The sequence below is a fragment of the Staurois parvus genome, unplaced genomic scaffold (assembly GCF_062004578.1).
Source record: "Staurois parvus isolate SC_StPar_1 unplaced genomic scaffold, SC_StPar_1.0 ptg000636l, whole genome shotgun sequence".
Taxonomy (NCBI): domain Eukaryota; kingdom Metazoa; phylum Chordata; class Amphibia; order Anura; family Ranidae; genus Staurois; species Staurois parvus.
This window is the reverse complement of record NW_028318432.1, coordinates 2860261-2885016: the sequence shown is the minus strand read 5'-3', so window position 1 is coordinate 2885016 and position 24756 is coordinate 2860261. Positions and strand designations below refer to the sequence as shown.

General features: G+C 38.7%; 1 protein-coding gene across 2 annotated transcripts in view; it reads right to left on the bottom strand.

Annotated features, from left to right (window-relative positions):
* The window catches only part of PLXDC2 (plexin domain containing 2), a 696519-nt gene that overhangs the window by 601640 nt on the left and 70123 nt on the right, over positions 1 to 24756 (bottom strand). The gene's annotated exons all lie outside the window — the stretch shown is intronic.

The window sequence follows — 24756 nt, the reverse complement described above, 5'->3', positions numbered from 1 at the left end:
AGTGCCCATCAATGCTTGCTATTAATGCCCATGAGTGCCTGCTATCCTTGACCGCTATCAGTGCTGGCTATCAGTGCTGGCTGTAAATGCCTGTCAGTGTCCATCAGTGCCGCCTATTAATGCCCATCAGTACAACTACATATCAGTCCAGCCTCATGAGTGCCTCCTCATCCGTGTCCATCAGTACAGCCTCATCAGTGCCCATCAGTGCAGCCTATCAGGGCCCATTAGTGCAGCCTCATCTGCGCACATCAGTGGAGAAAAAACACTTATTTACAAAACTTTATAAGAGACAATGAAAAATTTTTATTTCTAAATTTTTGGTTTTGATCGTTTTCATTTATTTAGCAAAAAATAAAAACCCCAGTGGTGAATAAATACCACCAAAAGAAAGCTCTATTTATCTCAAAAAAAGTATAAACATTTTGTTTGGGTACAGTGTTGCATGATCGTGCAATTGTCATTCAAAGTGCAACAGTGCTGAGAGCTGAAAATTGGGCAGGACGGGGGTAAAAGTGCCCAGTAGGCCAGTGGTTAATCATTGCACATTTTACTCTGCAATATTATTTACAAAATTGTCTTTAGATACACTTTCAATAAAATTAAAAAAAGGTAGTTTCTGAGCAACAGATTTGAAGTACACTCCAAGCATCAAGTGGGAATTCAGGGTCACTTACTGTAGCAAGTTCATCTTATAGACCATCACTGCAGTGTAAATACTTATGTGGGTTACACTTTCCTCAGTGTCCTTTTTGTCATTTAGAGGGCTGTAAAATAGTTAGTACTTCTGGGTGTGGGGGCCCATGTAACCCTTTCACCTTCCTTCCAGGATGCAGTGATTGTTGCCTGAGTAGGCAATTGCCAACACTGGCATATGGCAGCAGAGGAAGGTCCTTAACCTTGTGTGAGGTCCAACACTGACCAATATGGAGCTTACATGGGCTTTTTACCCGGGGCTCTGGTGGAGAAGTGTTGGGAAAAAAGGTGTCAGTGGTAGAGAAGATAGCCTTTCATGAGAACTTGTTCTATGTACTAGGTGTCAGCAGGATCTCCCTGGAGAGATCCAGTAGGAATCCTGCTTTTAACATTAGTTGAAAATCCAGGGGGGCGAATGGACTGAGCTGGGCTGTGTATGTCAATGAATGCACACAGCCCAGCTCGGGAGAGAGAGCCCGCAGGTGTGCCACCATAGGAAGCAGCCTCCTGTGATGGCACATGGAGAGGAGGAGGAGCCAAGAGTGCCAGCAGGTAAGCCCAGAAGGGAAGGTTCAAGGCCAATCTGTGGCGTACCCTTGTACAAAAGCAGTAAGTTTAACATCTTTTTTAATTTAGTAAAATAAACAATGAGACTTATTTATTACAGGTACTTATACAGCACCATCAACTTACGCAGCACTTTACATATATATTGTACATTCACATCAGTCCCTAACCCTCAAGAGGTGTACAATCTAAGGTCCCTAACTTACATTCATACATACACATACTAGGGCCAATTTAGACAGGATAATCTACCAGCATGTCTTTGGAGTGTGGGAGTCAGGGGCGGACTGACAACTCATGGGGCTCCCGGGCAATAGGGGATCATGGGGCCCTTGTGTCCTTGCCCAAACTCAAAAAAGCTTATGAAAAAGGTACCAGGGGCACCTCATGGGGCCCCCTACTGACCCTGGGCCCTTGGGCAGTGCCCGAGTTTCCAAATGGTCAGTCCGCCCCTGGTGGGAGTAAACCCACACAGGCACAGGGAGAACATGCAAACTCCAGGCAGGTGGTGCCGTGGTTGGGATTCAAACCAACAACCGAAGTACTGCCAGTTGGAAGTACTAACCATTTAGCCACTGTGCATCTTAATCACAGCAATTTCATAGGGATGCTTACTATAGACCTTGCAACTGGTTTATATAGTTTATACAGAATAAGTAAAATAGATGCAAAATATGAGATTATGCAAATGTATTCTAATATACAAACTAGGGAGGGATTTTATTCTCATTTTGCTTAAAATTAACAAAAAATCCTGGACCAACCTGTCCGTTCTTCAAAGTCTGGGACAGCAACTAGGAATCATTGACAGCTGGCAGCGATCATTAGTGGCAAAGTGTCAAAGTTGTTCGCAATTGAAAGGTATCTTGTTACACTACATCATTCCGATCGGGATTTTCATTACCTGCTTTTTATTTTATAATTAAATTCTGACCTACAAGGCAATCAATACGTGTTTTATTACTCTTCCAGGAGCACTTACTGCTATTTAAATATATTTATCAATTGCAGGCTGATCTGGCATTTTGCGATGACCTCATACTGGTTCGAACCAACGGGACGCCATGCATTGCCTTGCTAATGATCTGTGCAGCCAAGCGTGAGGCCTGACCAACAAGAGATACACAAGCAGCACTAAATCAGGTAACACAGAAACAATGTCTGAATAGGGGATGATATTTGTTACAGAGTTGTTTGTGTGCAAGAAAAGCTTTATTACCAAAGCGAGGAAAAAACAGGACAATTCACTGTCACCTTATGGAAATGAGCTTGCCCTTTCTCAATAGATGTCTATCACACAGCACAATGGCAGAAAGGTTTATTGACGGAGTTATAAATGGTTATATCATTCTCTATTCCAGCATAATGTTACCATTGCCTACTAAACCAAACATTGGGATTTTCATCAGTCATTTTTGGCAACATTTTAAAAGTGAAACGCTAGGCATACACAAAAGCATGTATGTATTCATTCAAAATCAAATGTATTTTTAAATGCACCTAGTAAGTATCGTCATCATATAATTACCTTTACAGCAGCACTAGGAGTGGGGCAGCCAGCAATCAAGGCTTTGTTGCAGTACTGATTCTGCAGTAGAGGCCCAGGACTTGGCTTTGCCTTCTGGCACGATGGAATAAACTGAACCAAAGATGATTCACAAGGTATTTCAGTTGTGTTTGTGTTTGCCCAGCTCTGGGCAAAAATCTATTATTTCCCTTCCCACTCTAACCCATCCTTCCAAGTGTTTAGTTTTCTTTACCTGGTGAAGTTAGTTATTCTCAAATGAGGTTCTTTGCTGATGCCAGTTCCATCTGCTAGTCCAGCGCTACACATTAACCTTCACCGCCCGGTCCCCTTCACTTCCTTTGACTTCCTTGTGATGACATTCTTCTTCTGAATCTTGAAAGGATCCCTCCACTGGCCAGCCAATGAAAATTGCCCATGTCACACAGGCAGTGGAATGGCATCCAGAAGAAGAACCCAAGCACACAGAGTAAATAGATTTGGATGGATGATCACATAATCACAACTTAAAGTAATTGAAAATTGGGTTTTTCATGCTAAAAGTACCTCCATAAATGAAAACAGTCTCTCCAAAAGAGAAACAGTTGGGAGCTACACTCACCGGTCTCCTTATTAGGTACACCTGTTCGATTGCTTGGTAACACAAATTGCTAATCAGCCAATCACATAGCAGCAACTCAATGCATTTAGGATTTAAGTGACTTTGAATGTGGCATGTTTGTTGACGCCAGACAGGTTGGTTTGAGTATTTAAAAATGGGCTGATCTACTGGGATTTTCACACACAACCATCTCTAGGGTTTACAGAGAATGGTCCGAAAAAGACAAAATATCCAGCAAGCGCAGTTGTGTGGATGAGAATGCTTTGTTGATGTCAGAGATCAGAGGAGAATGGACAGACTGGTTCAAGATGATAGAAAGGCAACAGTAACTCAAATAACTACTCGTTACAACCAAGGTATGCAGAATACCATCTCTGAACTCACAACACATCGAACCTTTAATCAGATGGGCTACAGCAGCAGAAGACTACAGCAAGTGCCACTTCTGCCAGCTAAGAACAGGAAACAGAGGCTAAACTTTGCACAGGCTCACCAACATTGGACAGTAGAAGATTGGAAAAACGTTGCCTGGTCTGATGAGACATCCTGTAAGTACGATATTCCACTGCACAGCTTGGAGTCATCTGAAAAGACTGAAATGGTATTTTTAATCCCAGACCCTATGTTGTTTATAAATATATTAAAAAGTAAGGATCCCAACACTGAACCTTGGGGTACACCACTGACAACCCTAGACCATTCAGAGTATGAATCATTAACCACTACTCTCTGAATACGATCTTTTAGCCAGTTTTCTATCCATTTACATACAGATTTTTCCAAGCCTGTAGACTTTACCTTACACATTAGCTGTGTGTGGGGAACTGTGTCAAACGCTTTTGCAAAATCCAAGTATACCACGTCCACCGCCACCCCTCTGTCCAAGGGTTGGCTCACCTCCTCATAAAAAGAAATCAGATTTGTTTGACACCTTCTGTCTTTCATGAATCCATGCTGTCTGTTGCTTAAAATATTTTTTTCCAGCAAGAACTCACCTATGTGGTCTTTTATTAAACTCTCCAGTATCTTCCCAACTATACAAGTTAAACTAACAGGTCTGTAATTACTTCGTAAAGATTTTGACCCCTTTTTAAATATTGGCACCACATTGGGCTTACGCCAATCCAGTGGTACTATGCCAGTCATTAACGAGACCATAAAAATTAGAAACAATAGCTTTGAAATGACAGAGCTCAATTCTTTAAGGACCCGAGGGTGCATGCCATCTGGTCCAGGTGCTTTATTCACCTTAATACTGTCTAAATATTTTTGGAGCTGTGTCAATACCATGCCCATTATGAACAAGAGCTCCCCCATGCTCCTTTGTATACACAGAGCTGAAGAAGGTATTTAATAAATTTTCTCTTTGTCCCCAGTCACCCACTCAAGATTATTTTGTAAAAGGGCCTACATCCTCGGACCGGACCTTTTTATTATTAATTATTTGAAGAATTTTTGGGGGTTAATCCTGCTATCTGTTGCAATCTGTCATTTGTTTTCAATTTTTGCGGCCTTTATTTACTTTTTGCATATTCTGTTATATTATTTTTAATGTTTAAATGATTATAGCGTTCCTTCATTTTTATATTTAATAAAAGCGGTTTTCTTATTATCTATAGCTTTTTTAACTTTGGCCGTAAGCCACATAGGTTTGATTTTTAGCCTTTTAAACTTGTTGCCCATGGGAAAATATTTTGCAGTGTGTACACATACAGTCTTTTTGAAGAACTCCCATTTCTGTGTTGTGTTCATTGATGGCAATATTCCCTCCCAGTCTAAGTCTTGGAGAGCAGCTCTCAGCCTTAGAAAATTAGCTTTCTTAAAATTGAGCGTTTTTATTTTTCCCGTATGTGCTTACTGTTTAGAGCTATCAATAAATGAAATCATGTTATGGTCACTGCTACCCAAATGTTCTTTTATATGGACATTCATAATAAGCTCTGCATAGTTTGAGATTACCAGGTCCAGCATAACATCATGCCTATTTGGGGCCTCTATGAACTGCACCTTAAAATTGTCTTGTAGTAGGTTTAAAAATGTTTGCCCTTTAACTGTTCCTGCAGTACCATTACTTCAGTCAATATCCGGGTAGTTAAAATTTCTCATTATAATCACTGTCCCAGCCCTTGCAATCCTTTCAATCTTTGCAAGGAGTTGAGTATCTACCTCCTCAACACTGGGAGCTATAACAAACTCCAATGATTATCTTTGTAGTACACACCCCCATGTGCAGTTCCACCCATAATGCTTGAGCCTTATCACACTCTCCAACAACTAGGTCCTCTTTCACACTCGCTCTGAGATCACTTCTCACATAGAGACAGACAACACCACCTTTCCAATTTACCCACTCACATCTGTCGCAGCGGTATCCATCCTGGAGCTGTTGCTCCATTGCTGCATACATGCGGCACACTTTGCACCGCACAAAACCTTCCGCCCTGCTAGCACACGTTATCCCAGTTACAATCTTAATAGGGAATATCAGTTGTCACTTTCAGGTGAGTAGATTCCTTTCATAATCTCCTGTTTTCCTCTCCGGTTTTTTAACTCCACTTATCAAATGTCCACTTGGCCAAAGGTCCAGCAACCAAAATACAGGCAAGCTCAGAGTGAGCTCTAAAGCGAGTTATATAGTACCTTTATCACCTGTGACCAATTAACCCCTCTTCTTAATTAGCAGACTGAACGAAGGCAAGGAAAGGAAGACAAAAAATGCTATTTAAAATGTGACAAAAAAAGTGATTTAAAAAAGTAAAAGCTTTTAGCAAGACCCAAAGAAGAAAATAAAACAACTAAAAGCACCAGCAATCACCGGCAGTCAAAAGTAAAACTTTTTCACTCTCCACTCAAATTTCCCACTCTTTTTAGCTATCAGCCAGAAAAAATGCCAGACAGTGTTAGTTGGAACATAAGTTTATTCAATGTAATATTTTTCAGAAAATATATTTTTCATATTTATGATTTGTCAGTTGGATTGCTTACTTTTGTACTGTTTGATTGGGTACCTGCTGTTAAAATTGGGTACCTGCTCCCCAAAGGTGCCAATTCCTCACAGGGACCAGTACTTAAAGCGGAATTTCCCCTTTTGGGTGGTGCTGTGCTTTAAGCAGCACAGCACATTTTTTATTTTTTTTTTTTGGATTCAACCTCATCTTTTACATGAAACTCAGAGAATTTCATAGTTTCATCTTCATATATTTCTAGATTTATGGGCAACTTCTGCTTATTTACTTTTTCATCATATAGAGATGCCCGTAGCAAAAAGCAAGAAAAAGAAAATAGCGCAGGGCAGACATGACTAGGTTAAGAGGGGGGTAGGAAAGACAGGAAAGGGTTAAGAGAAAAGTAGGTGAGAGTTAGAAAATGGGCAGGTTACCTAATTGGTGACGGGTGTGAAGGGTGGGGTCTTTGGCACCTTTGGATGTGGTTGTAGGTGGTGGACTGATTCAGTCCAGGAGATGGCAGTGGTGGAGCGAGCTTCCCTCCCACCCTCCATAGGGGTTTGTTTGGGTTATTTTTCGAATTCTCGGTTTGTTATGGCTCCGGGGGCGGTTGTTGATCTTTGGAGGCGGCATATACTTTTAAGCTAAAGCTAATGGTTGGGACCCATCGGTGGTATGGTGTGCCCGGGTGCATTCCGGTTAACCGAGGTTTAACTGGAAGGTGGGTTCTGCACTGCGGATGGTATGTTTTGTCTCCGAGCCAGTGCATTGCGGCTGGAGGCCTAGTTATAATATAGGTTCCACAGGGGGATATCGGTTTTGTTTGGTGCCTTTGAAGACCAACAACTTCTCCTGTATGTTTCTATTTTAAGGAATGTTTTTGTGTATTAAAGTTGAATTGTTAATAAAAGGCCGTGTTGGCCATTTTACTCTAGCTGTGTTTTGGTTTTACTTTATTGGTATGTGAGAGAGAGAGAGAGACGGTGGTGTTGGGGGTCTTAAATAGCATATCTCCTATACAGTAGCCATGGTCAGTTTTGTGACAGGTTTATGTTTTTTGGGATTATGCTTTTGGTAGTTTTATTTATACCATCAACACATCAGCTCCAAAGAGAGACACTTGCAGAGGAATTAGGGAGATAAAGATTGTTCTGCAAAGTAAGAACAATGCAGTAGGAACGTATGGTGTCTACATTTATATTTTCTTCTATAGCTACAATTTACAGCCAACATTCCCACTCCCATCACCTGTCTTGTTCCGTATAGTCACAGCTCTCTGTACAGCTTTTTAAAAAATCTCTATTAACAGGGGAATAAAACTTAATGTATTTGTTTTTCCCATGCCAAGAGAGTTGACAGTTAAATACTGCATGATATTTGAAAAGACTATAACAATCTTGTGTATGCTCTCCTGGGTATTTCTATGTTTATGGCATTCACAAAAATCTTTCAGTGAGCGATATTTCAGAGGCTTGGAATGACAGCATGCATTGTTTCGGCAATCCGTGGCAGCAATTTGATATCCATTTAATGAACTTGTCCTGTCCAGGACTGTTTGTTGTAATGGTTCTGCCAATCGGACGCTGCACTGTTATAACTATTAAGTTATTACAGGGATTGGCGATAACATTCTGTGCTGCAAACCTGTCTACTGTTTATATACCGTGCATTAAACAATTATACACCACTGCAGTGAGGCAGTTTGTGGGAAATGTTGAGATAACACACAATTGTTCAGTTTGTACTTTTTAGGTGCTTAGCTTTTGGAAAGTGTAAAATGTAGTTGGACCAAAAAATTGAAAAAGAATAAAACATTTTTAAAAAAAATAAACCAAGATTTCAGTATTATATAAAATTATTCCAAAAAGAATCTCCCCCTCTTTAAACAAATACCCAACTGAGATATATAGACAAAACACACCCCTTAAAAGTGATAATTAATAATCAAACCAACAATAATCATAAATGAGTCCAATGTCTTAATAGTTCAAAAAGCACTCAAAACAGAAATACAAGTGGTGAACTTGACATTTTCTTATAGTGTTGATTGCATCCGGTGACTTTTGTGAAAACCTCAAAAATAAAAGAAACTCAGATAGTGTATTACCGTAACATTAAGAGAGAAAAAAAAAAATAGGTGAGCACAGAGAAACACACATGTGAAGGAACAGCAAGGAGCCTGGCAATTTGGGATCAAGGCTTATGAATGATCATGGAAGGATGATAGCACAGTGTTACTCTGCAAACAAGTGAAGGAGGAGAAAGATTTGTTGGATGATTTCTACAGTTGATACCTTAAGGCGTTTGTTTTCTTACTGTTGCTAAGGGTATATATGCCTTTAGAGATGAGCGAATCGAACTTGGCGAAGTGGAATTCGTTTCGAATATTAGGAAAAATTCGATTCGCACCGAATCCGAATTTTAGCAAACTTCGGATGCACGAATCGAATTTTTCCCGATCAGCCGGCAAAAAGTGTCACTGCAGAGAGCTCCGCTATTTCTGACAGTTCTCTGACAGTTCCTTCACATTTACAGCGGTTGAAACATTGTATCTATTTGTTTCCATTTAGGATACAGATGTTTTTATTCGGAAATAAATAGATACAATGTTTCAACCGCTGTAAATGTGAAGGAACTGTCAGAGAACTGTCAGATATAGCGGAGCTCTCTGCAGATACACTTTTTGCTGTACTGGAATTCTTCTTCTTTTCATTCTTCTTCTTCTTTTCATTCTTCTTCTTCTTTTCATTCTTCTTCTTCTTCTTTTCATTCTTCTTCTTCTTCTTTTCATTCTTCTTCTTCTTCTTTTCATTCTTCTTCTTCTTTTCATTCTTCTTCTTCTTTTCATTCTTCTTCTTCTTTTCATTCTTCTTTTCATTCTTCTCATTCTTCTTTTCATTCTTCTTCTTCTTCTTTTCATTCTTCTTTTCATTCTTCTCATTCTTCTTTTCATTCTTCTTCTTCTTCTTTTCATTCTTCTTCTTCTTCTTTTCATTCTTCTTTTCATTCTCTTCTCATTCTTCTTTTCATTCTTCTTCTTTTCATTCTTCTTCTTCTTCTTTTCATTCTTCTTTTCATTCTTCTTCTTTTCATTCTTCTTCTTCTTCTTTTCATTCTTCTTTTCATTCTTCTCATTCTTCTTCTCATTCTTCTTTTCATTCTACTTCTTCTTTTCATTCTTCTTCTTCTTCTTTTCATTCTTCTTCTTCTTTTCATTCTTCTTCTTCTTCTTCTTTTCATTCTTCTTCTTCTTCTTTTCATTCTTCTTTTCATTCTTCTTCTTCTTCTTTTCATTCTTCTTCTTCTTTTCATTCTTCTTTTCATTCTTCTTCTTCTTCTTTTCATTCTTCTTCTCTTCTTTTCATTCTTCTTCTTTTCATTCTTCTTTTCATTCTTCTTCTTCTTTTCATTCTTCTTCTTCTTCTTTTCATTCTTCTTCTTCTTCTTTTCATTCTTCTTTTCATTCTTCTTCTTCTTCTTCTTTTCATTCTTCTTCTACTTCTTCTTTTCATTCTTCTTCTTCTTCTTTTCATTCTTCTTCTTCTTTTCATTCTTCTTCTTCTTCTTTTCATTCTTCTTCTTCTTCTTTTCATTCTTCTTTTCATTCTTCTTCTTCTTTTCATTCTTCTTCTTCTTCTTTTCATTCTTCTTTTCATTCTTCTTCTTCTTCTTTTCATTCTTCTTTTCATTCTTCTTCTCATTCTTCTTTTCATTCTTCTTCTTCTTTTCATTCTTCTTCTTCTTCTTTTCATTCTTCTTTTCATTCTTCTTCTTCTTCTTTTCATTCTTCTTTTCATTCTTCTTCTTCTTCTTCTTCTTCTTCTTCTTCTTCTTCTTTTCATTCTTCTTCTTCTCATTCTTCTTCTTCTTCTTTTCATTCTTCTTTTCATTCTTCTCATTCTTCTTTTCATTCTTCTCATTCTTCTTCTCATTCTTCTTTTCATTCTTCTTCTTCTTCTTTTCATTCTTCTTCTTCTTCTTTTCATTCTTCTTTTCATTCTTCTCATTCTTCTTTTCATTCTTCTTTTCATTCTTCTTCTCATTCTTCTTTTCATTCTTCTTCTTCTTTTCATTCTTCTTCTTCTTCTTTACATTCTTCTTTTCATTCTTCTTCTTCTTCTTTTCATTCTTCTTCTTCTTTTCATTCTTCTTTTCATTCTTCTTCTTCTTCTTCGTCGTGCCCCGTGACTGCCCAAATGAGTGAAGTGTGCGGTGATTCTAAGATCGACGGCACTCATCTGCATGTCATACTGACAGACAGTATTATTTTTCTTCCCCAGCAGACTCCAAGGGCATTTAAATTAAAGGTACAGTGTTCTGCACTAATATAAAGGCTCTCTGAAGCCTAGAAACCCTTTTAATAAGTTAAATTCGCAGCGAATAAATTCGCATCGAATCGAATTTCTCCCGCAAATTCGGCGAATCAGCCGAATCGAATTTTTGAATAATTCGCTCATCTCTATATGCCTTATTTATTAGAAGTGCCACACGTGGGTTATAGCTTTCACTGAGTGAAACACTTCAGGATTGAGCACAAGTGCTGTTTGCCAATTTTTTCACGAGTGTTTCACTATTTTTGTGTTTCACACAGTATTGTATATTTGAATATATATATATATATATATATATATATATATATATATATTTTTTTTTTTTTTTTTTTTCTCTCTCTCTTAATGTTACGGTAATAGACTATCTGAGTTTCTTTTATTTTTGAGGTTTTCACAAAAGTCACCAGATGCAATCAACAGTATAAGAAAATTTCAAGTTCATCACTTGTCTTTCTGTTTTGAGTGCTTTTTGAACTATTAAGACATTGGACTCATTTATGATTATTGTTGGTTTGATTATTAATTATCACTTTTAAGGGGTGTGTTTTGTCTATATATCTCAGTTGGGTATTTGTTTAAAGAGGGGGAGATTGTTTTTGGAATAATTTTATATAATTTTGAGCTTTCAAGGGTTGAAAGTTTTTTCTAATTGGAATTTAGAGTGTGATTTGGTTTTTTGGGTTCTATATCATATTCACAATTGTGTTTATAAAGATTTCAGTATTATCTCATAGAGATCCTCCTGCAACATGTTAAAAATTATAAAACTGAATTGAAGAGTTAGAATCTGTCAACCAGAAAGCTCTGGAAACCCCCAAGCTAGGGGCAGTATATCTAATAGTAGTTAGTCACATTTAACTGGATCGGTTGGTCACATTCATTATTAGACATGTGCGATTTGTTTAGTTAATAATCGAAATTCGGATGAAATTTTCATTATTCGGAGATTCAGGTGTATCAGAATTTTCAAATCACAATAGTAACGAATTTCAACAAATCCAAAATAAATTATAACGAAACAAAGTATTCGAATTCGAAAATTAATTTAAATTCCAAAATGAATTTGAATTTGAAATGTTAACGTATTGCAATAAATATAGTAAAGTATAAAAGTGAAAAAAGATGATTCCTACTTAGGCTGCTGAATAGAATGCAATAGAATAGAAAAGAATGGAATGGAATGGAATGGAGTTAGTGACATTTAACTGGATCTTTTGGTCACATTTAGCTGGCCATTCATTACTAGACATGTGAGATTTTCATTATTCGGATGAAATATCAGATGACATTTTCATTATTCGGAGATCATCTTATTTCACTTTTATACTTTACTGTAGACAATTGAGCACTGTCTGTGATACATTTTTTTTATATTAACAATATTATATTTATTTGATATTAATATTAATTTATATTAAAAAGTATCACGGACAGTACTCAATTGTTTCTGTCGCAAATGCATTAATACGGCTACAATCACCTCAAGCATACTTTACTGTATTTTTTTTTGCAATACATTTACATTTCAAACTTGAATTCATTTCCAAATTCAAATTCAGTTTCAAATTTTAAAATGAATTAAAAATGTTAACATATTGCAATAAATACAGTAAAGTATAAAAGTGAAATAAGTTGATGATTCCTGCAAAGGCTGCTGAATAGAATAGAATAGAATGCAATAGAATAGAGAATAAAAGAACGGAATAGAATATAATAAAATAGCAAATAAAAGAATAGTGTAGAATAGAAAAGAATAGAAAATAATAAAACAGATCAGAAAATAAAAGAATAGTGTAGAATAGAATAGAAAAGAATAAACTGTAATAGAAAAAAATAAAATAGAATAGAATAGAACAAATGTCTTCCGTAATGTGAATTTCGAATCAATTTGAAAATAACAAATATATGAAACCAATCTGAATATACAAAACACATTTTGAAAATGAATCATTGTAACATAAAGAATATGATGAAATTAAATTATTAACAAACTAATCCGAAAAAAACAAATTTTTCCATCGTGCACATCTCTATTCATTATACAAATACTGTATGATATCTACTCTAAAGTCAGATTTCTGACACACCTCACCTGTAGGGGTGATTTTTCAGACTGATTTAGCTACAAAAATACCAAAAATTTGCCGTTGCAGAATGTCTCATTTTAGCATATCAAGCTACTTTGGCAAAATTTGCTTGAAATAAAAAATTCTACTTTCCCTTTTGGAAGGTATGGGATTTAACATAGTTAGGTAAGTTCATTTAACCACTTGAGCACCAGCCTGTAGAACCCCTTCATTAGCAGGCCAGTTTTTAGTTTTCACTAAAAAGAAATGGTTGAAGCTGCAGCTGCTAATCCGTTCCTTATTTCTCCATTCACAAGTACTGGATCTCTAGCCATGTTGTAAGGACAGGGTAAGGGACCAACACTGTAAACAGTACCATGTGATTGCTGTGATGATCAATCACTGCAATCACATGGTACCCAGCCCATATTGTTGGCTTGGTACAGGGTCTCTCTGTACTAGGCCGCCTAATGACAGTTCAGTATGTAACGACTACCAGGCAGATCGGCCACTCAAGCTATTTATTCCTTCATAAACAGCACTGGGTAAATAAGGGGCTGTTTAAAGTAGAAAATAGATCTAGAGCTCTATGTATTTTTTCTTTTTTGTGTGTATTCAAATTCATTAGTATACTGTTGCTTAATTTTGTTTTATTTAACGTTTTTCCCAGTTTGTTTCCTTTCTGTGAAAAAAGCTAAAATGAGGCTAATAAATGGTAGTTTTTGCACATAAACAGGTTCAGAATAGTGGCAAGGAGCTTCTGTAAACCCCAGAAACCATTTAAAGCCCATTTCATACCCTTTACCAAAGAAGATATAAAAAAGAAAAAGGACTTAAAGCTACAGTCTCATAAGCAAAATTAGAATAAAAATATAATTGAGATGGTGTGAATTGCATTATCCAAACACATGTCTACATATAATTTACTTACAAAATCATTTTTTTTTTATTTTCTCCCTGGCTTTTGGCTGCATCCATGGAAGATGTGGGCAGCTGAAGCCTGTCGGCATTCATTTCCAGGTTTTCATGCAGTTGGCTACCCAGCATGCATCTCTCGGTCTTGTGCCTGGGCAGTAATGACACTGCGAGGTGCACCTTGATGCAAACTTTAGATGCCCAAAGACTCCTGGGATCAATGACATAGATATCCCACGAGTCAATGGGGCAGGTTGATAATATAGCTGCCTAGGTGGCCGTAACTGGAAGTCCAAGGGAAAGCTATTTAAAAAATGCTATTAAAAGAAAAAGGTACACTGCAGAATTTAACTGTCCAAAGATATCAGCAGTATGGGTGGGCATTAAAAGTATACAAAATGAATGAAACTCTGCTTTAATTTCACCTGCACCATTGACTCCAAAGTATTTTTCTATTTGGTGTCCATTTGTCACCAAAATGTGCCTACTTGCCTGCACTGTGCTCTCCTCGGTCAGAAAGGCATGGGGTGTTGCACTGAGAAACATGGCCATGGGGATTCTTGCGCACACCTTCATATACACACAGCACTTTTCCCCATCTTCGAAAATGAAGGATGCCATTAGCTTCTCGGTTCTCCAGAAGAAAACGGGAGGTACTGACGGAATTTAAATAGAGATAGGTTTGCTTTAAACTGACTGCACTTAACAAATCCATTTTCTGAAAAGGAGGATTATTAAGTGTACTCGGAATTCAGTAATGACTGTCAGAGACGTTGCTGAATCCCAATATTTGCAAGATTTCAGTGAATCCTGGCGATAACTTAAGTGCCAGAGGCAGCTAGGAGGGTATATTATATATAGGATTCTGCTATGCGGCCATTTTACTTACAAATATTGTTGAACAGATTTCTTTTTTTTAAGAGACAGGAATATACAACAGCAATGCTCTAGGCTTAGTCAGTAAAGCACTCGTAATCCACTGCAACAATCCAGATTCATCTTTTACTCTAAGTCTTCAGAAAACTGAAATCTGATTGGTTGTGTGAACAAAATGCAATTTATTTTTTTTATCTGTGTAAGATATCATGTCTCTTTAACTATTTTAATTTTTAATCTGTCTATAACTAGACAATATAAAGCTGCATACAAAGTGTAATTTTTTTTGCATTCAATCTCTGTCACTGATGATGCCTGTCTTCATCTTCACTACGCAGAACCCAAAGTTGAGGACAGCTATATGAACTGAAGTTGCAGTAGCAAGGGACATGTGTAGGATGACACGTGCAAATAATGGGCATTTATTGGCAAATTCTCAATTTTTATTTCCCTGAAAGTCAGTCAGTGAGTGGGTAGTGGGTAGTGAGTCAGTGAGAGGGTAGGAACACTTAGACAATGAGAGGGCCATTAGGTCTACTTTACACTTGCAGTTTGGGGAGATGGTAAAAATAGGCAGCTGAGCTGCGTATCCTGCCCCCATCTCTGCTCCTTAATCTGCAAAGGCAGCCGCATGGCGATATATACATTCCATAGCCATGATGCTTTGTGTTACAGCATGGCAAAAACAATCTCCCCTCACGTTTGGTAGGTAGTACTGCCATTAAATGCAACCTGTTCAAGTAAATGGGACTGTGTCAAGAGCCAAACACTAAGCCTTGTAATTGCAGTATGGTACTCCCATATGAAAAGCCCATTCAACTGTAAACAAAAAAGGCATTCTGGAGGTGGAAATGTCAACTCCTGCACTACTGTCAGCTTTCCCCTTGCACGTATGTGAAAATCGAGATCCAAGTGTGAATCAGCTCTTAATGTTCCTGATTCTTGGCACAGAAGCCAAGAACTTTTGAGATAAGTATGTATCAAGAACTTAGGAGGATTGGGCTGGGGGGGGGGGGCATTTGCTCCCTGGGTCAATACTAATTAATATGTTGGGCTGGTGACCCTGAGTAGAGATATTTTACCATAATGCATCAATCAGAGCCCTCAGTAAGTAACACATGGTGGACATTAAATAGTTAGGCCCAATTAAGGTCCTGGCAGGGGGAAGTCTTCCTTCACCAACTTTCTTTATGGCTTTGAAATGTCATGTGACCAAATGCTGTCAACTGCAGTGAAAGTTGATGTTGACAGTTGTCACAATAAACCAAGTCCTTTAAGAACATCCACCTTTTGCCATGTCCACCAATCACTGAGGAACCATGGCAGACTTTGCTTGGTACATTTCCTTAGGGTAACAAAACTGTCTCTATCATGAAAGGGCCTCGTGGTTACTTTGGCCCCCCAGGCCAAATGATTCTAGTCCTCTCCTGAGCAAGAATAACTCTATGGAGTGACATAGTTAGTCTGGCTGATAAAAGACAAAAGTCCACCCAGCTCAACCAAAAAAAAAGTTATAATTCTATACCCACAGTTGATCCGGAAGAAGGCAAAAAACCCAGCAAAGCATGATGCAATTTGCTCCTGCAGGGGAAAAAAATGCCTTCCTGATTCCCTGAGAGGCAATCGAATATTCCCTGGATCAACTTTACCTATAAATGTCAGTATCCAGTTATATTCTGTGTGTCCAAGAAAGAATCCAGGAATCTTTCTGGGACTCTATGAAGTTAATTTACCAAAGGCAAACAGACTGTGCACTTTGCTAATTAAATGAGGGGAAGTTCTGCTGATTTCTATCATCCAATCATTTGCAAGCAAAAATGCTGTTTTTTTTTCTTCTTGCATGTTATTGGGTATTCTTTGTAAAGTGTAGCTTTACTCCATTTACTAAGCTCTGGAGCAACCGCACTTGCAAAGTACACAGTCTATTTGCCATTAGTAACTCAACCTCTATGTCTTTTACAGAACATCTTAGTTTTGATGAAACATTTTTTTTTTGCTAATAACAAAGCTGAAGATTGTTTTATGTGTAAATGTGTTTATGTGTTTATGTGTAAATGTATAAAAGGCTCATAGATTTATAGAGATGTAGATAGTTGCTATGAGTTACTGCACTTTATGGAGTAGGTCTGAGAATACTACACCAGGGAATGACATTTGCCAGGCCGTCACAATGGTCTTTGTCAGGGGCTATTATGAATGTTCCCTAAATAGACAGCCTGCATTTACATTTTTATTGGCTGACAAGGTCTTGGCAATGCTTGATGAACCTTACCTTGCAATTTATTTTAAGAACGGCTCCAGTGTTCCTTTGTGACTCGCCTCTTTTTTTTTTTATTTTAGCCCCAGCCATTTTCAAGCCTAGACTTTGCTATCATTTTAAGGAGAACCTTCTGTATTTATAGAAAATAAAAGACTCAAATATACACATTAAAAATGTGTTTGCTAATATATAAATGTGTTTAATTTATGAATGTGTTGGAATTTACCATATAGCTTAATAGTGTTGCTGAAAAAAAACATTAAAGTGCCACAGAAGGCTGATGGCAAAAAAACAGACCCCAAGGGGGACAACGGGACTGTGACATTATCGCACAGCAGGTTGTGATGTCAGTATGTATACCATAACAGCAGTGTGCAAAGAATGACCAAAGGCTGACTGTATATTCTAGCGTGGTGACCAAAAGGACATCATAGATCAGGGGAAATGCCTGGTCATTTGAATGCTCTATGAGTACTGGATAATCGCATGCTGAAGAAGAATTTCTGAAGAAATGTTATATTGTTTATTTTTTTTTATAATATATATATATACCTCTCAGACCCCAGATGAATCCTCCTCTTCACCCAACTATACTGAGGGTATTCCCTGAGCAAGGGGGCCCAGAAACTGCCAATTCAGCACAGCAGCCCTGGATGAGAAGCTAGTTGTTTCTTTCGCCTGACTGCCCTCTCCCCTTATGCGGCCCAGGAGGTGTAAGGTTACTTACACTGTCCTTTCCTGATAGCTTAATGGGTTGGTGGCTGCATTCACACCTTTTGCTGTGCTGGCTCCTTCCCTGCTGCTCAGGATATCCTCCCTTGAAGACGGTGGTAGAGTGGAGATCCTCTTCGCCAGCACCTGTCTGTAGGTAGGCCCCTTCCCTGGGCCCCCTCCCAGGCTCCACACTCCAGCCTCTGACTCCATCTTCCATCCGACACTCACTGCCCTTGCTGCACAGGCTCTGCCACATTTGAGGGTTGTACTGGACACCTTGCCCAGCTGCCTACCATGGGATTGGCCAGGGTCCCTCAAACATGCAGATCTAGGCTTCCTCCCCTCTTCCACACCTCCTCCAGAAAGCTCTCAGGTTTCTGGAGAGGTGGGAGGGCTACAGAAGCCCTGACCTTTTAGAGCCTCCTAGCCTGTCCTGAGGTGACCTCTCTACCTCACTCCCAGGCTGACTCATCCCAGGCTGCTACTCAGCCTAACAACAAACAGGCTATCCTACTAACCTGGAGGGTGTTACAGTATAAAAACTACTTTAGCAGCTAAACCAGTGCAGAACAGTGGTTAGCACTTCTGCCTAACAGCACTAGGGTCGTTTGTTCTTTGGTTTCCTTCCAAAGACATGTTGGTAGGTAATTTGGTCCTAGTATGAATGTGAGCCAGGGACCTTTATCCTGGGTACGCACAGGCAGAATATCATCCAAAATCAGCTGGTACAGTGGAAACCGGCCAGCTTTCGGTACCATGTGTACAGCTCCCTGTCCAACAGAAGCCAATCTCATGAAAACCAGCATCCGACATGTGTGGACCTGGGGGGGGGGAATTGGTGTGCTGATATTCATGGGACTGAGATTGAGCTCTGCAGTCACTGTTGCAGCAGTTGTTTTCTTATTCCGGGTCACAATCCTGGGCAATGTCCTTTTGTCTCTTTCGGTCAGTTGACCATTTCGACCGCACTTATGCTTATTAGACAACATTTCCCCGGAAACTGTATATGCCATCCTAACCTTTGATACTGTACCTCGTGACACGGCAAATGATTTGTCAACTTCAGTCACAGAGGCGCCAGTTAAGTGGGCACCAACTATTTACCCTCTTTGAAGCTCAGTAAGCTCTGACATGAATCTGTATCACTAGCAGGGCATGCAGTGAATGACAAAAGTAAGGCTTCCCACCTGTTAGCTAGGTGTCTCATCACACAGTGGACACAAAAGAATGTTACATCACTGCTTTCAACATGAAACATGTCATCACTTTGACACCTGCAAATCATATAGTGTTTTAGTTCATATTTTTGCCTAAACCCTGTAAATTAGAAAAAAAATAGAAAATAAAGCATAGACTAATGCTGGTAGGGGCTCCAAAGGGAAATTTATAGAACGCATTTATAGAATACACTACACCAAAATTTTAAATGATAACTGAAATGCTCTTTCCTATAAAATATACCATAAAATTGGTAGTTCTTTCTTCTTTAGGCTGTTACCCATAAAAATCAGACACCATCGTGACAAACTGCTAAAACTCAGCTGGGCCAAACTGAAACTTATCATTTGACAAACCCAAGTCTACAATAGCTTTCCCGCTTAATCTGCCAAACTGCATACACTCTCTCTGCAGCGAGATGCACGCACAGCATGGAATCCTTATATCTCAAGGCAAAAAAGTCCCTTTAAATGTCACCATGATTAATATTCTAGGCAAAAGTGACTTCTACAGAGATGCGGAATGCAGTACAAATTGAACCAACTGAAAAAAAAAAACACAAATATGACTTTGTCTGTTTGAAGATTATTATTGCAGATTACTTTCTGTTTTTGTGCTTATTTTTAATCTTATTGTTCTTTTTCGCCCTTTATGCTTTTGTAAAGAGACTCAATATATGGAAAGTACCCATTTTTGCACTTATGGGAATACAGCACACTAACAGAGAACATAAAAGAAAGATAACTAGGGACTGTGAATATGCAGCACGTAAAGAAATTCTGTATAATTAACAACTTAAAGCTGGAACAATTTGGCCAACTATCAGAATGTAAACATTGTGCTCCGCAAAAAATATAAAATCGTGAGGGCGGGCCTGTATTTCTATTGTGCAGCTAGGCTTGTGCGGTTTTTGCCTATAAAACGTTGTTTGGTCTGTGCCTGGGGTTCTAATTACAGCTTCCTTAATGAAATGGGAATTTCTTCAGCGTTTGTTCCATGCCAAGCTTACGCTGAAAAGTTTAGCAGGAGCACAATGGAAAACCACAGGAAGAAAAAAAGTTTATAGCAATATCTAAACTGTGCAAGAAGCAATAATAAACTATTGCTACAGTTACACCAATTTTATCATTTTCATATTCTTCTGTACAACAATATAATTCACAAACTAAATTTACTAAATTTACAAAAGTTAAAGGAGGGTTGCTTTCCTGACATTTTCAAGCACATTCCATGGTTTTTGCATAGCGGTGGACTGAAGAGGGTGGTAGAGATATATACTGAAAAAATGCGGTGAAGGTTCACTGTGACCATCATTGCTCCAAAAATGTAAGTGGTCTCTTGTTTTTGTCACCTAGTCAAGACCTGTCTCTGTTAGGAACCCAAAGTGCAACTAGAATATGACGTTTGCAAAAGCTGCTGCACAATTCACTCAATTTCAATATTTAAAGCCCATCTCAAGCCACAAGAACACAAATACTGATGCAATGGGCTCTCTATCCCAACACTGCAAGAATAACTACTCATTAAGTTTAGGGGTACAGGGAAAAGGAGTAATACCTACCTTACCCCTTGCTCACGAAGGCTCCTTTCATTCATGTAACCACTCCTGCAAAGCCTTCTATCTGAGGTGATCCAAGCTGTGGTCACACCTTTGCTTCCTCCATGCACAATGTAGGGCACAATTCCTATGGGCTGAATCCAACCCACAAGGGCCATTTCATGTGCCCCTGTACCTCTCCTGCAGCTGCTATGCCGCCATCATCTCCACCCCCACCTTGTCTTAGCAGTCAGCAGCAGAAAGGAGGACAGAACTCCTTCGCCAGATCCTATGCTTCTTCATGCAGCTGCAGAGAGGCTAGTCTCTGCTCCCCTCCAGCAATCAACCACAGAGAGGAGGACAAAACTCCTCCTACAGATCCTGCATCTCTATGTGCAGCCACAACACCCCCACGTCGCCAACTCCCTTTGGAACACAAAGAAATGAAAATCTTCCAGTGGAATCCTGGGGGCAGGAGGGGATTTCCCTTCACTTTTGAGAGATCACCTCACAATTCCTGTTGTGTCGACAAGGCAGGAAGTAGAGGGAAATCTCCCAACAGGACACAGACAGCAAAATTAAAAAAAAACAGGTTCTAATTTATCCCTACACTATCTAAAACAGAATAAAAAAAAAACTGTTTTGGCTTTAGATATACATTAAGCATATTGCTTTGGCCCACATGATCAGCAGCACAAGCTAGAGACCTTCTCCATCCAAACCACACTGACATTGTCAGTTTGATCAAGTGGCTGAGAGATTTTTTTCTCCAATACAGAAGTTCATGGCTTGCCTACTTTGGTAATTTTCCATATATTGGGCGATTGTCAAAGCTATTATATAATATTGATAGTTATCTTAGCAGTGGTGTGTGGAGAGAAGTTGCAATGCTGATAATAATGTGCTAGGCTTGCAGAGATTCAAGGGTTAGCATGTAGGTCCTCTGCTCTTTCTGGTCCCGGGTGCCTTTGACTACAGCAGGGTTTCTCAACCAGGGTTCGTCCAGAGGTTACTAGGGGTTCCTTGAGCCATGAGAAAATTTGGCCTCAGATAAGTTTCCACTGACACCATTGATCTTTTTAGCTATCTGTAAGGGATTAAATCTTCCCATAAATCACAGATGTAAGGAACAGTTTTCACACTGACATTTACTCCAATGTATAATGAGTTTTTGATATAGTAAATTTTAGCAGGGGTTCTCTGAGATTGGAAAGTTATCTCTTGCTTGAGGAAGGCAGGTCTATAACTTCTTCTGGATGCTTCTCCCCATATTAGTACATTATAATTACCTAGTTCTGCCCCATAACTCCTTCTTTCCTGAAAACTAAATAAAGGTTTAAAATGTCAATCTAGGTAATTGCCAGTGTAGGGATTTCTGCCAAGGCTGAGCCTCTAGATGTATGGGACTGTAGATGCATTGGGTAGCTCAAAGTCCATCATATGGGCCATGGGGAGCAACTCTTTCACTCTTGGCTGTTCAATTAGTAAATTCCGAGGTGGAAGCTGACAACATCTGGAATACAGAATATGTAACTGCATCACAATTGTTCAGTTGAGGAATTTTCAGGTGCTCAGAGAACAAAGGCAAAGGGTCTGAGGGTCACTGGCAGTAAAAACTTCATCTTCTCAATAAACCTTTCTCCAGCCTTTACAAAGATTTCAAAGGATATAAAAAGCATCCTGAGCCTGGTCTGTGTCTGGGTTTCAGCATAATATTATTCCTGAAAATATGTCATTGCAACAATGGCTGTTACCATTCCAGACCACGAGTGAACACTGGCCTTTTTGTCAGTGTACCGAGGCAAGCGTTTGAACTTTAAACTTGGCATAATGATTAGAATAACTGTGGGAGCTAACAGCGATGCTGCAGATGTTCAGCAATTAATTCTCCAACCTTATTTCTGGGAATCAAGGAGGTCTCAAGATTCCAGGCAGTGGACAGAGAGTTTTATTACATCACTTATTTCCCTCCCCAGGAGAAATTCTGTCACTCTGTGTTTATGAGTAAACATATCACTAATCCAATTTAACTTATAATAATAATGAATGGCACAAAGAAAACATTTTCCTGCATTGCTATCGTGGTGTGATTTAAAAAACATACAAGAAAATCAGAGAATTGCTGAAGATTTTGCTCTCAGTCTATAAACTGCCAACATTTTGCTGCTGAATTTGTGTTTCTTTTATGTTGTCACACATATAACTGTATCAGAAGAAAGTTAAACATTGTATAACAAATGATGATACGTTTAAAGTGTTACTAAACCCAGGACCCTGCATTCACTATATCTGGTACACACAACATGAAAGTGCAATTATTTTAGTAAATATAAACTGCTAAATACTTTTTCTCATCAACAGTTAGAGCAGTCTTGTGACTTCAGCAGAGCACTGGTTAAAGCTTGTAGGAGGAGTTTTCTTTCTGCTCTAGAAGGATTGAAAACCCCTGACCTGTCTGGACAGTGCTGATTGGCTCTGTATAAACAGGAGCCAGGCGCTGTGTAGTTTTGTGATCAAAATAATACACCTTGTATGGAGGTGTGCCTTTAATAATTCATATGGTAAAAAAATAAATAACCAGCCTGTGGCTTTAGGAAGCCAGGTTCCAAGATGGACGGCCCGTCCGCTCAGAGGGAAGTAGTGGAGTAGAATGCCTGTCAATGCAGGGACCATGTGTACCCGACGTCCCAGCGTCCTGGATGACGTCACCACGATGTGGAGAGACGGAGGGGGGGAACTCTTGCTGGAGCCGCAGCTTTAGAAGGAAGAGGCCGGTTGCCGGGACAACATGTTTCGCGCGCATGCGCTTTGTCAAGACTGGTCAGATTTTATAAAATTTTGTAAAACTGTTTCTGTAACTGCTTTAAAAGTGTTAGCTGGAGTTTGTATCTAACCACTTCAATACCGAGCACTTTTACTCCCTTCCTGCCCAGGCCAATTTTCAGGTTTCAGCACTCTCACACTTTGAATGACAATTGCGCGGTCATGCAACACTGTACTCATATGAAATGTTTATTATTTGTTTCCACAAACAGCTTTTTTTGGTGGTATTTATTCACCACTGTCTTTTTTATTGTTTGCTGAATAAATGAAAACAGGATGAATTTTTTTTATAAAAAATCATGTTTTTCTTCATTTCTGTTATAGAAATTTGCAAATAAATAATCTTTCTTCATAAACGTAGGCCAAAATGTATGCTGCTACATTTCTCCGGTGAACATAATCCAAATCAGTGTATATTATTTAGTCTCTAGGAAAGTTATAGAGTCTACAGACTATAGTATATACTGTGTATATAAATTGATCAATGTACTGACTGATGTACTAATTGCTTGAGGCCCAGAAATGCCAGGACAGTACAAATATCCCCCAAATGACCCCTTTTTGAAAAGAAGACAGTCCAAGGTATTTAGTAAGAGACATGGCGAGTTTTTTGAAATTGTAATTTTTTTCTCACAATTTTTCAAAAAATTAAGAAATTAAAAACTCTTTTTTTTCCACAATGTATTTATTTTTTTACATACTGAAGCCATTATGGTACAGCATCATCATATAACTGGTGTGATGGTGACTATTGACAATATGTAAAGAAAAAATAATTTTTGCATTTTTTTTTCTTATTACATTTTTTCTTTTGTTTCCGATTTACTTTTGCATACTATGAACAGAGCAACACAGGGTTACCATAGTAACACTATACTACTCTGGGGAGGTGATCAAGATTTTTTTTATTCACTATGTACACTTATACCAATGAAAATGCTGTGATTGGCGGCAGATAAACACATGGTATAAATGAGCTGTGATTGGCCCTGTCTGTACCATGTGATCACTGTGACCAATACACAGAGATCAATACAGCAGTGCACAATGGATGGCATGAATGAAATTCATCTATTGTGTACAATATTCATGTGATCTGCTGTGACTGGTCACTGCAATAGCATGGTATCGGCAGAAGTGGACAGAGCAGCCCGTGGGGTGTGCGTGAGGCACATTCTAGGGAGGGTGTCATATGACGTCCACTCAGAATGAGAGAGCTCCAGCCCGGCACACATTGCACTGTAGGCTGGACTAAAAGAGGTTTAAAGTAAAACTAAAGACAGATTTTTTATTTTTAATTTTTGATAGAGTAAGGGAGGGTTATAACCCCTGTATGGGTTATTTTTGCCATCTATTTCCCATTGTGGAGATTTTCCTTCACTTCCTGTCCCATAACCAAACAGGAAGTGAGAGAACATCTCTGCAAATTTAGGGAATCTCTTGGGGACCCTCAGTTCACCAAAACTAGTGTCCCCATTGGAAGATTTCCCCTCTATTACTTCTATGAGGACAACCCAAAATTTGGGATTTTCTTTTACTTTCACTTTCAATGATAATGGCAAACAGGACAAATAGAGAGGGAGAATCTCCCCAATAAGGGCACAGACAGCAATAAAAACTGACAAATGTTTTGATCCCTCTCCCCTCTATCAAAAACAAAAAAGAAAGTTGTGCCTTTAGTT